We start from the raw sequence: 15,888 nt of genomic DNA on the forward strand, positions 1-15,888 counted from the left end.
GCGAGCACCTATGAAGGCCAGAACGGTACACGAGGGGGTGGGTGGGTAGCACCACGCCCGACCGCCTTTGTCTCCCCAGTGGCGATGTTTACGCACTGCACCAGGTATTCATTTCAGGCTGAGTCGACCTAGGGGACGCCCAAGACTGGTTCAGATAATCGTCACAGTTGTTGGCCGTGAGCGGGAATCGAACCCGGGTCGCCAGGTTCATAGTGCAGCGCTAACTGCTACACTACAGCTCCCCACACCAGCACACACACAGACACACAAACACACACAAACACACACACACACACCAACACGCACCAACACACACCAACACACACACAAACACACACACACACCAGCACACACCAACACACACACAAACACACACAAACACGCAGACACCAGCACACACACACACAAACACACACAAACACACACACACCAGCACACACCAACACACACCAACACACACACAAACACACACACAAACACACAGACACCAGCACACACACAAACACACACAATCACACACACACCAGCACACACACCAACACACACCAACACACACCAACACATACCAACACACAAACACACACCAACACACACCAACACACACACACCAGCACACACACACCAACACACAAACACCAGCACACACACACCAACACACACACACCAACACACACACACACACCAACACACACCAGCACACACACACCAACACACACCAGCACACACACACCATCACACACCAACACACCCAAACACACACCAACACACACCAACCCACACCAACACACACTAACACACACACCAACACACACACGATCCGAACGGCGTGATAGTGGGGGGGGAGGCTATCAACAATAATTAATTATTTGGCAATAATTGTTTTCATTTATCCAGGAGAGCCACGCTTCTGAGTTGTAGGACTTTCCAGGAGGCTCCTGCTGCTGCTGCTGCTACGTTGGGTTTTTATTTGTAAGATGACTTCAGCCAATTCATGATTTAGTCGCGTTTATTTTTAACGTGGTAGGAGAGAACCGAAGCACCCGGATTAAACCCCACGGCTTCCGCGAGGGGGAAACACTCTATCCTCGTGCCGATGGAACAAACAGATGGCGATCAGCCCGCACTCTCCGTACCGCCCTCTACCTGGCGAGCCAGGGGGCTACGGCACCTCCTCCACGCCCACGGGATGGGAGTTGCGGCCCCCATCTGTGCGACGATCCACCGACCCTTGCTGCTGCCTCCACGCAGCACCGGATTACGGCCGCCCACGTGACATAGCCACCGCCATCCAGCAGTGGATTGAGCAGCGGCGATCTGTACACATCCCTTCCCCCCCTCCTCTGACGTGACGATCAAGATCGCGTGGCGAAGCCCTCGCATTTACCCTCCGGGCACCCGACCCTGGCGAGTGATGGATGCTTCGTGGCGGCTGGTGCCGGATTACTCCAATCTCCCACCAGCCACCAGGGTCTTACATTTGTCCCCCCCCCTCTCTCTCTTCTCCGTCTCTCTTACCTCTCACATCATCATCATCTCTCTTCCTCGATGTTTTCTTGTCCCATCGTCTCTCTTGTCTTTCCCCGCCTCTGCTACACCTCCCATCTCTTCCCCCCCCTCTCTCGCTCTTCATCCACCTCCTCTGTTCTCCCCTCCACACTCCTCTCTTCTCTTCGACTTTCTCTCCTCGTCTCACCACACTCCCCCACCCCCTCCCACTCCCCCCTCTGTCCTCCTTTCGTCTACTCTCTCCCCTCTGTTCTCGTCCTCTCATCTCTTCCTCCCATCCTCTCGTCTCTCAGCATCCGCTCCTGTCGACTTCGCTCTCTCACTCCTCCACTCTCTCGTCTCATCCCCCCTCTCCCCCCTCTCCTCGTTCTCCTCCCCCCTCTGCTCCACTCTCCCCCTCTCTCTCCTTGGCATCTCCCCTCCCCTCCCTCCCCTCCCCTCCCTCCCCTCCCTCCCTCCCTCCATCTCTCTCCACCCTCCCTCCTCTCTCTCCCTGTGAGTTATCTTCGAGTGGAGGCGAGAGCGCGAGACGGAAGCGACGCCGCATTTCATCTCCCGCGCAAACCGTCCGTGATTAATCGCCCTAAGAGGCCTTTATTGTTTATATTTTTATTCATAAATTTTATTGTTTGCACTTTCAAGTTTTCTCACCGCGCGCGATCAATCCGTCAGTCAACTCCGCCTCCGAGCAGGGAGAGACGCGGTTAGCGAGCCGACGTCCCGGTGTCCCCACCTCTTCCAGCATGTCTGGCCAGCGTCGTAGTAGAGGAGGCCACATTGGCTCCAGAGGAGTTCTCGAGAAGTTCGCCTCCAGTAGAGGCCCCTTCCCCAGGCAGTAGCGTGAGCGAGCAGTTTCAGGGCTGCGCCTTTCACCTGCTACCTTTCAACGTTTCGGGCAATGGGCCATATGCAGAGCAATGGCAGAGTGGTCATTGGCTGATTTCTCTTTGGAGATTACGCTATGCTCGTACAATCAGGCTTGATTTCAGCAGGGGATTTGTCCCGGCGCACTACATCCAGTATACGTCGCACTATGGCTGTGCGTACCCCCCCAGCGCACCACGTGTGCGTCATTCAAGTATTGCAAACTCAGAGGTGGCGGCAGTGACGGTGGGAAGAGATCCGATGTGGGGGGTGAGACTCGTGGACTCTGTTGAAGATCATCAATGTGGATATGTTCGTGACCTCGCTGGTGGTGATGATGATCATTTCTGAAGGTCCCCAATGGACCCTTGACAGACCTTAGCAGGTCTTTAACCCGACATCATCATCATCATCAGCCATGATCACTCCACTGCTGGACGAACCTCTGTCCAAGCCGTCGCCATCTTATCACGGTCCTACGATGTAATACTCCACCTGGCACCCGCGTGCGAGGAGGTGATTTCATGGCTCCATCTCCCCGGTGGACGTCCTCTCGGAACGCGTTCCATTCCTTGGCTGCCACTCCGTCACCAGCCTTGACCACGCGTGGGGGGGGCATCGTCCATTCCTTCTGGCCGTGTCGTGTCCTGCCCAAACCACGCTCGCTCACTGCCCCTGACACCACGACTGCAATCCTTGAGTCCGCTCCGTGTTGTTCTCTAGTCCACGTGTTCCTCTTCCCTTGAACCCGCTCCGTGTTGTTCTCTAGTCCACGTGTTCCTCTTCCCTTGAACCCGCTCCGTGTTGTTCTCTAGTCCACGTGTTCCTCTTCCCTTGAACCCGCTCCGTGTTGTTCTCTAGTCCACGTGTTCCTCTTCCCTTGAACCCGCTCCGTGTTGTTCTCTAGTCCACGTATTCTTCTTTCCTTGAGTCTGATGCGTCTGCGTGGCCACGCGACTCGCAGCCAGAATTCCTTGAGTTCAAATCCTGTATGGATGGGTTTGACTCAACCCATCAGCCCATTCACCGGCGGACGAGAAAATAAGTAAAATTCTATAAGGAAGTCAACGGTGTTTTTTTCTACGCATAGACCGGTCATAGGAATGTGGAATCTCCACCACTGGCTCAGGGCTGCTCTTCAGAGCTGTGTTAATGGAGTCGGGAATCATAAAAATAATAATGTTACAGCTGAGCGGATGAAAGTGTCGTTGTGCGTAGGTGTTTTTTTTTACAATTTTAATTTACGTGAGATGATCTGTTCATGATGGGTTGTTAAGATGACACGAGATGTTGTGAGATGTGAATGTGTCATTGTTACCTATGTGTGTGTTGTGTGATTGTTGTCTGTGTTTGTGTGATGTGTGATTGTCGCCTGTATATGTGTGTATTGTGTAATTGTTGTCTGTGTGTGTTGTATTTTTGTCTGTGTGTGTTGTGTGATTGTCGCCTGTGTGTGTGTTGTGTGATTGTCGCCTGTGTGTGTGTTGTATTGTCGTCTGTGTGTGTGTTGTGTGATTGTCGTCTGTGTGTGTGTTGTGTTATTGTCGCCTGTGTGTGTGTTGTGTGATTGTCGTCTGTGTGTTCGTGACGGCGCCGTGTTCGCTGGGAGCGCGTGTACTGGAAGCGGAATTGAATGGTAGTTGTTCATACACAAAGACAAAGATCCCCCGCATAGCCTTAATGGGCCATTGGGGCAAGTGCCTCTAGCAAGCACACACGGGGGTGGTGCGGCCAACACCACGCCCGACCGCCTTTGTATCCCCAGTTTACACACACACATACATATACATACACTCATATATATATAAAAAAAACAAAGATCCCCTTAATAGCCTATATGGACTGCTTGAACAAGTTCCGTTAGCGAGCGATTTTTTATGAAGTCGACACCGACACACCAAGGAGTGGGTTTTGGCCAGCACCACGCCCGACCCCCCTTGTCTCCCTCGTGCTCATCGTTTTACCATTGTTTACACAATGCACGGGTTACTCGTTTAAGGCTGAGTCGACCTAGGTGAGGCACAGGACCGGCTATACGAATCCGCTTTGCATCAGCTGTGGAATTAGTCCATTACGCAGCCGTGCAATAACACGTGACGATGCTCCTCTGAATACGAGCGAGTCTATTAAGCTGGGATATTTCACCGTGAAGGGATTGTTTGTCAATGTCTCTACTAATAGACAACTACTCCTGTGTTACTTCATTCAAACAGTTAATTTGCAAAGCTTTCTTTTCTAAACCAGTTTCCTTGGGCACCGCATTGCGAAGTCAGCGTCTCTAAAACTACCAGGCACTCAATCAGTCTCGTTTCCCCTCTCTCTGTACACTGAAGGGACATTGCCCGAAACGTCAATCTCTACATCAATACACCACCAATGATCTATCTCTCTGTTAATCTATGTCTCTGTGCGTCTATCTATACCTGTCTGTGCATCCATCCATGACGCCATCTGTGCTTCAACATTTGCCCGAGATATTCTTGAATCTTTCGGTAAAGTCACGTAGAAGGGAAATAATAAAATAATAATAATAATAAAACATAATACAATTCTCACGACGTTTCGGCTACAACACAAGCAGCCGTCCTCAGGTGAAGAACAGAGCTGTCGGAAAGACAGCGTCCTAAGCCCATTCCAGCCTTGTGTAGGTCTACAATCTTGTCCCTGACATCCTTGGAGAGCTCTTTGGTCTTGGCCATGGTGGAGAGTTTGGAATCTGATTGATTGATTGCTTCTGTGAACAGGTGTCTTTTATACAGGTAACGAGCTGAGATTAGGAGCACTCCCTTTAAGAGTGTGCTTCTAATCTCTGCTCGTTACCTCTATAAAAGACAGCTGAGAGCCAGAAATCTTTCTGATTGAGAGGGGGTCAAATACGTATTTCCCTCATTGAAATGCAAATCTATTTATAACATTTTTGACATGCGTTTTTCTGGATTTTGTTGTTGTTATTCTGTCTCTCACTGTTCAAATAAACCTACCATTAAAATTATAGACTGGTAATTTCTTTGTCAGTGGGCAAACGTACAATATCAGCAGGGGATCAAATACTTTTTTCCCTCACTGTACATACAGACATACAGACATATATACATACATACAGACATATAGACATACATACATATAGACATACATACAGACATACATACAGATTATTGGGCGTGACCGACCTTTCCGTCCCAGCCAGTCAAACGTATTGTTGTTGGTGTTTTGCTAAACTAAGCTATCTTCACTGTATGTTGGACTTCTTTACGTAGGGCTCACTGAGCTATGTAGCTTCTTATCGGAAGCTACTGGCCATAAATGATTGCTCAACCAAGTGGCTTAGTCACGTGGAACATTTACAGCAATCTAATACTCGGGACGCGCGTTTCTAAAAGTGGAGGCAAAAACCCCGAGAAAAATGTCACGCTACCACGGGGAGAGAGACACGCAAACTCCAAATACACAGCAGCAGGCGTCAGGGTCGGGATCGAACCCACGACCTCCTGTACACCAGGCGAGGTAGTTGACATCTCCTAGCCACCGTGGGGCCCCAATAGCCCCGTACATGACAGCGGTGGAGGAGGGACACGTGGAGGCGAGATGGATGCGACGTGCCCAAAACCGTGCCCGGAGCAGCGCCCCGCACCGCACCGGCTGGAATTACGCACCGCCCCTGTCACCCTGACGGCCTCCGCAAGCCGCCCCCAAATCCTGATGTCAGGATCCTCCACTGCTTCATTATTTGTTTGGGTGAGGGGGGGGCGGGCTGGGACCCGAGTCCCAGCCGCTTGAGCGCTCTCGTGAATTCATTACCAATGCGGGCCCAGCCGCGCCACGATGATGAATCTCGCGGTCTCTCCTCCTCCCTCTCCTCCTGCCTCTCCCCCTCTCCCTCGCTCTTCCCTCTTCCCCCATCGCTCTCCTCTCTGTCATGTCTGCGTCTTCTCTCTCTCTCTCCATCCCCCGATCACTCTTCTCGCCTCCGCCCTCTCCTCTCTCACTCATCTCTCTCTCTCCCTCCCTCCTTCCTATCCCTCCCCGCTCTCCACTTGCTCATTCTCCCCTCTTTACCCTCCTCTACCTCCTCCCTCTTCATTTTACCTCCCCACTCTACCCTCACTTACTCACTCACTCTTCCCTCTCCTCATTCACTCTCCCCTCTTCTCACTCATCCACGCTCTCATCCCCTCTGCTCACTCACGCGCTCTCCCCCCTCTCCTCTACGCTCTCCCCCCCGTCTCCTCTCTCCCCTCCACCATCTCCCCTCCCTCTCCCCCCTCCCCTCCACCCTCTCCCCGTCTCCTCGCTACCTGCCCCTGGCCTCTTCTGCCCGCCCACCACAAATGAGAGTTCCTCGCGTGAGGCGCGCGGTCCCATAAATCACGCGGTGTTTATGGGACCGCGTCTCGGGCCCGGGTCGGGATTGAGTGGAACACGTGGGACAATTCATCCCCCTCAGCCCCTCCCCTCTCACCCCCACCCCGCGAGCGCGAGACCCCCCCCCCCCCCCACCTTTTCCTCTTACCCCCCCCCCGCAACCCCCCCCTCCCCGGCCGACAATTCCATTACTTATCGCGATTCAATTATGACTTCGAATATTCATTTCAGTGTCTCGTTTTTTTTGTTGTTTGTCCGTTGCATCGTCTCCCTCCTTTGTATTGAACCGTAATCAGATCGCGCCCTGCACGACGGCGCAATCCCCCGTGCGACATCGGAGTTGCATCTCCCAGTCAGGTCACTCCGGACGGGGAGACTGCAGTGGCGGGGGGGGGCCATCCCCCCGCGGAGACGGAAGCGGTGGAACCAATCACTCGCCGACGAGGGATGGTGAAGCATTCATCCAGCGGTGGGTAGATCATGGATACGGATGGTGGCGATGGTTGGCACAACACATCCTCCACTCTACGCACGACAAAAAAACCCAAGAAAGGTCTCCCCCCAGTGTCGTCTGTGACCGGCTCTAGTCTGTGACCGGCTCTAGTCTGTGACCGGCTCTAGTCTATGACCGGCTCTAGTCTGTGACCGGCTGATACGGTCACACAAGGGGGTGGGTGGCCAGCACCACGCCCGGCCGCCTTCATCTCCCCATCGGCGATGTTTGCCACGCACCGCACCAGTTACACATTTGAGGCTGAGTCGACCTAGGGGAGGCCCAGGACCGGTTCAGATATTCGCCACCGGCGTTTGGCCGTGAGCGGGGAATCGAACTCTGGCCCGCCGGGTTCGTAGCGCAGCGCGCTAACCGCTGCGCCACCGCTCCCCACAACGTGACGGACCGTAATCCATGAGCATGTTTTGTTTTGCCGCAATGATTCTCTGCTCGCTTAACCGCCCCCAAGAGACCCCTGCATTTGTTGCGGTGCAAGCGGGGTCAGGCTGGGGGGGGGGGCGGATCGTGGGGGGTGGGGGAGTTGAGTGGTTGGGTGGGGGTGTGGTCGAGTGTTTGTTGGGGGGCGGGGAGGAGGTGTGATTGTGTGGCTGATTGTGCGTGCATGGAGGTGTGTGGATTGATTTGTGTGCGGTTGGTTGTGTGTGGTGGTTGGTTGTGTGCGTGTGTGTTGACTGTGTGTGTGTTGACTGTGTGTGTGTTGACTGTGTGTGTGTTGACTGTGTGTGTTGACTGTGTGTGTGTTGACTGTGAGTGTGTTGACTGTGTGTTGACTATGTGTGTGTGTTGACTGTGTGTGTGTGTTTACTGTGTGTGTGTGTGTGTACCGTGTGTGTGTGTGGTGAGAGTGTGTGAGTGATGGGAGCGGTGTGTGTGTATGTCTGGTGAGTGTGTGTGAGTGATGGGAGCGGTGTGCGTGTGTGTCTGGTGAGTGTGTGTGAGTGATGGGAGCGGTGTGTGTGTGTGTGTGAGTGATGGGAGCGGTGTGTGTGTGAGTAATGGGAGCGGTGTGTGTGTGTGTGTCTGGTGAGTGTGTGTGAGTGATGGGAGCGGTGGCGCAGCGGTTAGCGCTACGCTGCGCTTTGAACCCTGCTACCCGAGTTCGATTCCCGCTCACGGCCAACACCGGTGACGATTATTCGAACCGCTCCTGTGCCTCCCCTAGGTGGACTCAGTCTCAAATGAGTACCTGGTGCGGTGTGTAGTAAACATCGCCACTCAAGGAGACAAAGGCGGCCGGGCGTGGTGCTGGCCACCCACCCCCTCGTGTGCCGTGCCGGCCTTCATAGGTTGCTCGCTAACAGCACTTGCCCCAACAGTCCGTTAAGGCTATACGGGGGATCTTTGCCTTATCTTTGAGGTCCCAACTGAGTGTAGTCGTCTCGCCGACGACCTCACGGGACCTGTCGCGTCCACTGCGAGTGAGCGCAGACGGCGCGTTGCGGGAGTGCGGCCTTGACACGCGCCGGCATTAACCAGGGCAATAGCCCGATTCGAACCGTGAACCTCTTCAGCCAGCTGCTGCTACCTTGGTATGGGTCGAGGTGTGGGTCGAGGTGTGGGTAGAGGTGTGGGTGGGGGTGTGGGTGTGGGTGGAGGTGTGGGTAGGGGTGTGGATATAGGTTTGGGTGGAGGTGTGGGTGGGGGTGTGGGTGGGGGTGTGGGTGGGGGTGTGGGTAGGGGTGTGGGTGTGGGTGGGGTGTGGGTGGGGGTGTGGGTGGGGGTGTGGGTAGGGGGGTAGGTAGGGGTGTGGGTGGGGGGTGGGTGGGGGTATGGGTGGGGGTGGGGGTGTGGGTGGAGGTGTGGGTGGATGTGTGGGTGGATGTGTGGGTAGGGGTGTGGGTGGGGGTGTGGGTGGGGGTATGGGTGGGGGTATGGGTGGGGGTGTGGGTAGGGGTGTGGGTGGGGGTGTGGGTGGGGGTATGGGTGGGGTGGGTAGGGCGTGGGTGGGGGTGTGAGTAGAGGGGTGGGTAGGGGTGGGGGTGAAGGTGTGGGTGGGGGTGTGGGTGGGGGTAGAGGTGTAGGTAGGGGGGTGGGTGGAGGTGTGGGTGGAGGTGGAGGTGTGGGTAGGGGTGTGGGTGTGGGTGTGCATGGGGGGTGGGTGGGGGTGTGGGTAGGGGTGTGGGTAGGGGGGTAGGTAGGGGTGTGGGTGGGGGTGTGGGTGGGGGTGTGGGTGCAGGTGTGGGTGGGGGTGTGGGTCTGCATGGGGGGTGGGTGGGGGTGTGGGTAGGGGTGTGGGTGGAGGTGTGGGTGGAGGTGTGTGTCGAGGTTTCTCAGCAGCGATCGCACGTGGGTGACCGTAGACGCTGCATCAGAGGTGTCAGTGTGGGATTCCTCGCTCGTGAGTGGTGGGGGGCATGGTGGGGGGCAGGGTGGGGGGCAGGGTGGGGGTGAATCGTGGGGGGGGTGAAGAGGATGGGGGTGGGGGCACGTGGTTTAGCACCGCGCCGCGCGCTCTCGCCAAGCCAATAAAGAGGAATTCTGGGAGAGGAATTAATTAAATTTGCATATGGATGGCGCGTGCCTCGCAGCTGCCCCCCACGAAGAGGCTGATTAATCAGCGTGCAGGATCCTCCCCGCTACAGCTGCAGCAGAAATAACTACAACATCTGTAGTAGCAGCAGCTACTGCAGCTACTACAGCAGCTCCTACAGCTGCAGCAGCAGCTACAGCAGCAGCACCTGCAGCTGCAGCAGCAGCTCCTACAGCTGCAGCAGCAGCTCCTACAGCTGCTACAGCAGCTCCTACAGCTGCAGGAGCAGCAGCTACAGCAGCAGCACCTGCATCTGCAGCAGCAGCTACAGCAGCAGCTCCTACAGCTGCTACAGCAGCTCCTACAGCTGCAGCAGCAACTACAGCAGCTCCTACAGCTACATCTCCTACAGCAGCAGCTACTACAGCTACTACACCTACAGCAGCCGCTACAACTGCAACTACAGCAGCAGCTCCTACACCTACAGCAGCAGCTACAACTACAGAGCCAGCGTCATTGCTCGATAATTCACCTATGATAGATTTTTATTTTAAGACTACACATTGTAATTTACGAATGGGGTTGAGTGTATAGATAAATACAAACGAGGGTTGTGAAGTGATAGTCGCTCCGCTCGTTGCTGTGAGCGTCGTTCCTCTGCCCGCCGCTGTTGTTGGAGGGCGACTGCCTCCAACTGCCCAGCAGCAGCAGCGCCCGTCACGAGCCTCCTCCTCCACAGAGGCCGATCTTGACACCCCTGGTACCGGTCATCGGCAAGGCAGGAACACACACAGGCAGACAGGAACACACAGGCAGACAGGGACACACACAGGCAGACAGGGACACACACAGGCAGACAGGAACACACACAGGCAGACAGGGACACACACAGGCAGACAGGAACACACACAGGCAGACAGGAACACACACAGGCAGACAGAGACACACACACACAGACAAGGACACACACACAGACAGACAGGAACACACACACAGACAGGCAGGAACACACACAGACAGACAGGAACACACACAGACAGGGACACACACAGGCAGACAGGAACACACACACAGACAGGAACCCACACAGGCAGACAGGGACACACAGACAGACAGAAACACACACAGGCAGACAGGAACACACAGGCAGACAGGAACACACACAGGCAGACAGGGACACATATACACAGACAGGAACACACACACAGACAGGAACACACACAGACAGACAGGAACACACACAGACAGACAGGAACACACACAGAGAGACAGGGACACACACAGGCAGACAGGAACACACACAGGCAGACACGCACACACAAAGACAAAGATTCCCCGTATAGCGCTGTCAGCGGGCACCTATGAAGGCCGGCACGGCACACGAAGGAGTGGGTGACCAACACCACGCCCGGCCGCCTTTGTCTCCCCAGTGTCGATGTTTACACACCGCACCAGGTACTCATTTTAGGCTGAGTCAACCTAAGGGAGGCCCAGAACCGGTTCAGATAATCTTCACCGGTTTTGGTGGCCGTGAACGGGAATCGAACTCGCGGCGTAAGGTTCGTAGTGCAGCGCAGCGCTAACCACTACGCCACCGCTCCCCGCACACGCACAGGCAGACACACGAGACAAATATCCCCCGTATAGCCTCAACAGACTGTTGGGGTAAGTGCTGTTAGCGAGCACCTATGACACACACACACACACGCAGGCAGACACGCACGCACACGTGTCATCCGAGCTAACATTTATCGATGTCCGCGTCGCGGTAACTCGAGTCGGATACAAGAATCCGCGTGGGGGGGGATTACCTCTCCCGCGCTCCGTCTCCTAGGGGACGCGGCCCTGCGCAGGTCACGGGGTTGGGTGTCACGGCCGCGCGGCGCTTACAGCTGCCCGCTCGCCATGCTGCTGCTGCTGATGATGATGATGTTGTTGTTGCTGCTGCTGATGATGATGAAGTTCATGCTTTCACTGATGATAAATATCGCTGATGCTGCTGCTGGTAATGAAGTTGCTCACGCTGCTGCTCATGATTGCCGCGTGTATGCTGGACTTTTTTCGCACCGTACGTAGCCAACCGCGCTAATTGGAGGTGCGAAAGGGTTCGAGGTATGGGGAATTGTACCGATAGTGATGATGATGATGATAACCTCTGGCTGTGCTGTGGCATGATGATGATGCCAATGATGGTGGTGATGATCTTGTGGTGCTGATGATTATTTTAATGATGTAATGATGACGACGATGACAATTCGAATCGCGGAGTTCACGACTGTTGTATTGACGACGATGATGATGATGGTGGTGATGATGATATTGCTAAATGCTGCTACTGCTGATGGTGACGACGTCCAACTCGCCGGCGTGTCGTTGGGGTCATTCGGCACAGTTGCCCGACGTTTCGCTCCACGTGCCGGGTGGGACCTTCTTCAGCTCCAGTTCCTGAATTAGCTCACACCGGCACGTGGAGCGAAACATCGGACGGACATGACGCCGCACGCGTCGGACAAACTCGACGGATCAATGTTGTTTGTTGTTGTTGTTGTTATTGTTGTTGTTATTGTTGTTGTTGTAGGCTGTTGCCAAAGCGGTAGTGTTCACCGGGTCCCACGTGGTTTGTCTTGGTGGGGAGCGGTAGTGTAGTGGTGGTGCGCTACGAACCGGGCCACTCAAGTTCGATTCCCGCTCACGGCCAACACCAGTGATCGATTATCTGAACCGGTCCTGGGCCTCCCCTAGGTCGACTCAGCCTCAAATGAGTACCTGGTGCCGGTGCGTAAACGTCGCCACTGGGGAGACAAAGGCGGCCGTGCGCGGTGCTGACCACCCCCCCCCCCCCTCGTGTGCCGTGCCAGCTTTCATAGGTCCTCGCTAACGGCACTTGCCCCAGCAGCCTGTTACAGGCTACGCGGGGTATCTTTGTCATTGGGGGGGTGGAGGTTGTAAGCTGGCTGGCTCAGGTTGGTGGAAGCCACCGGTTGTTGGGGGCGGGAGGGGAGGCTTGGGGGGGGGAGCCACAGGGGGAGTCATGGGGACTGAGTGTGGTGGGCGGAGGGGATGCTGCTGCTGCTGCGATGTTTTGCTGTGGGGAGCTCATGAATATATTATTATTACTGGCCTCGCCATTGTATCGGGCGGCACTCGTCAGCAGCAGATGTGTGGCGTGGTGGCTTTGTCGAAGTCCCCACAATGGAATTCTGGAGCGAGCGCGGCGTGCGCCCGGTGTGTCTTAGGGACGGGAGAGGGGACAGTGACAGAGAGAGGGCGAATGAGTGCGTGAGTAGAGCTGATTTGCCAAGCCGCGTTCAGTGTATCGATGAGTTAAGACAAAGGTAAAGGTGCGGCCCTGCAATATCTTGCTTGTAAAGCTGCTGCTGCTGCTGGAAAGAGGGGATTCTCCACTTGAAGGAGGTCTAGAGAGATTATCGCCAGAGAGTTCCTCTCCACAGAGATCCTTGGCAGAGAGCTCCTCTCGCTGTATGCCTGCGAGCGCCCAACCACTGCGCCACCCATCGCTCAACCGACGTTGCACTCTCCAGGCAGGAGCAGGAGGCGTCATCGCGGGGTCCAATTGGATGGTGGATTTTCGCGTGCTGGCCGCGCCGCTATAAGTTTGTGATGAGCTTGGAGGCTCTGTGCGAAAAGAAGCTTTCGACAAAATTTTACTCGTAAAGAGATGACGGCGATTACGATGAAGGGGACCTCTCGCAAAGCCGATAGACGCAGCAGCAGAGTGGGCGATGGAGCACGTGGGGGGAGGGTGGGTGGGGGTGACTCCCAAATGTCACGGGGGGGGGGGTTTGTGGTGGATCTGCGTGGCCAGCTCTTAGAAAGTCACCCAAGCCCCGTGGCCTCGCCGCGCGTGGAAGCAGAGAGCAGCGCCGACTCGCAGCGGTGCCTCCCGTTTCCGTGGGCCCTGTCGGCGATGATTTCCCATGATTATGACGACGATGAGGATGATGATGTTGACGATGATTTGAATTAATATCATTGCTCCGTTGGTTTGAAAGCCAGCCGGTGCTTGAGTGTACGTGGGAGATTGTGGGTCATTTTTTGGTCCCTTCAAGGCTTAGAGAGTCGTGGTATAAATAAATAGCGTGACCGATTTTAGGAGAGCTATGATGATGATGGTGGTGGTGGTGGTGAGGTTGATAATTAAATGAACAGCTCAGTGAAGAGCCCACGATGATGATGATTGATTCCTGAGTCACCACGACGCTTGTGCTAGGCCATGTGCACCTTGAGGCCATGTGAAGTGTCGAACGCCCGCTGGCAGGAGGTCACGGGGCAGACCCAGCAGGTGCCACGGGCCGACTGACCGAGATGACCGAGATGACTGGTTGCTACTACAGTCTGTTAAGGCTATACGGGGGATCTTTGTCTTTGGGAGGATTTAGAACACCCCCCACCCCCTCCTCTCTCCTCGCTGGGGAGGTTGCGAATCAGCAGGACACGTGCGTGCAGCGTGGAGGGAGATAGGGTTGAGCAACTTGGACGTTCGGAGTAGAATGTGAGATAGAAAAAGCGTCGATTCACTGAGCAGGAGGAGGAGGTGGTGATGGGTGGGACGCGTGGGTGGCGGACGGAGGAGGGGCAGAGGCTACTCCGGCGTGAGCGTCGACGAGAATGAAGGTGAAGGCGCAGCCCCTGAAATTTCTCGCTCATTCAGCTGCTGGCGGAAGGGGCCTCCGCTAACTGAGCGTGCTTCAAAGAAGCCCCTCTAGAGGGTCGCTTGGCCTACTACTCCACGCCGGCCAGACATGTAGGAAGAGGTGGGAGTGCCCACAATTTACCGCAATCATCACGCGCGACCTGTCCGATTGACTCACTACAGAATATGAATTCGCACACAGTGCTGGGTCAGGGTGGGGGAGCATTTAAGAAAATTGCCTTAAGTTTCAGCTTGCCGCGCCGGGAAATCGAAAAGGCGAGCAAATGGATTGCAAAGCAAATCTAGCGTCGGCTAAACCTTTACCGACCAGGGCAGCATCGTGCACCTCCGATCAGCTGTCGATGTAAGGTGCCGAAGAAGTTCAACGTTGCGTCCATTCAGCAATCCCGATCCGAGCGGGGAATGTGGAGCGAAACGGGGAGTCTTCTCCAGTCTCCATCTCTCTCTGTGTCTCTCTCAGTTTCCATCTCGCTGTGTGTGTCTCTCAGTCTCTCTCTCTTTCTGTCTCTGTCTCTCAGTCTCCCTCTCTCTCTATCGTCTCTCTATCATCTATCGTCTCTCTATCATCTCTATCTATATATATATAATGTATAGTGTGTATTTGTTTTGCTGGTGACTGTATTTCATATCGGAATCGCCTCCAGTGCTGTTGCTGCTGGCGGCAATAAAAGTTGTTTGAAAGTCAAAGTCTCTCCGTCTCTCAGTCTCCCCTCTCTGTCTCTCAGTTTCTGCCTCTCTGTGTGTCTCTATCGTGGACAGTGGCAGCATTGCAAAGTGCCAAAAATAGAACAATAGTTGCACAAATCCCGTTGAACAAAGAGTCTTTGCAGGAGAGAGAGAGAGGGAGGGAGAGTCCGCTCATAAAAGCCGGTGTCTGCACAATCGGCTTACAGCCTCCGAGATAAGTAGCTTGAACTTTTTTTTTCAAACCCACGTTTCTTCTCATATCAATTCATCTGCCATCAGGCTTAGGTGGTTGGTAGTGGCTGTGTGGAGTGGTGGGGAGGCTGGGGGGGCTCTAGGTGGGTGGGGGTGGGCTCTCGGTGGGTAGGGGGGGGGGGCTAGGTGGGTGGGGAGGTGGGGGGGCTGTGTGTTGAATTACTGGAGGCGTTGCCGCTTCCCGATGCGCGGCTACAACCCCCCCCCCCCCCCACCTCGATCTCTTGACTTCGATCCACGGCCACGGTTGATATCGGTGGCGAGTGGTGAGACACGTGCACTATCCTACAACGGGAACCGGGTCTCCCCCACTAGGTCAACTCGGCCTTAAATGAGCACCCGGCCTCGATGCGGTGAACCGCTCGGCAGTGGGGAGACAAACACGGCAGGTCGCCGGGGCGTGCTTTCTTTAGGCCGCACCACCCGCTCGTGCGACCGTTCTTCCGACCTTAATAGGTGCTCGCTAACAGCACTTGTCCCAACAGTCTGTTGAAGGCTAGACGGGAGAGCTTTGTCTTTGTTTGCCTTGAATACAACAAGTGGGGAGGGGGGGGGGTG

Source organism: Lethenteron reissneri, chromosome 12 (genome assembly GCF_015708825.2).
Source record: "Lethenteron reissneri isolate LAM-NWPU_2019-01 chromosome 12, ASM1570882v1, whole genome shotgun sequence".
Taxonomy (NCBI): Eukaryota; Metazoa; Chordata; class Hyperoartia; order Petromyzontiformes; family Petromyzontidae; genus Lethenteron; species Lethenteron reissneri.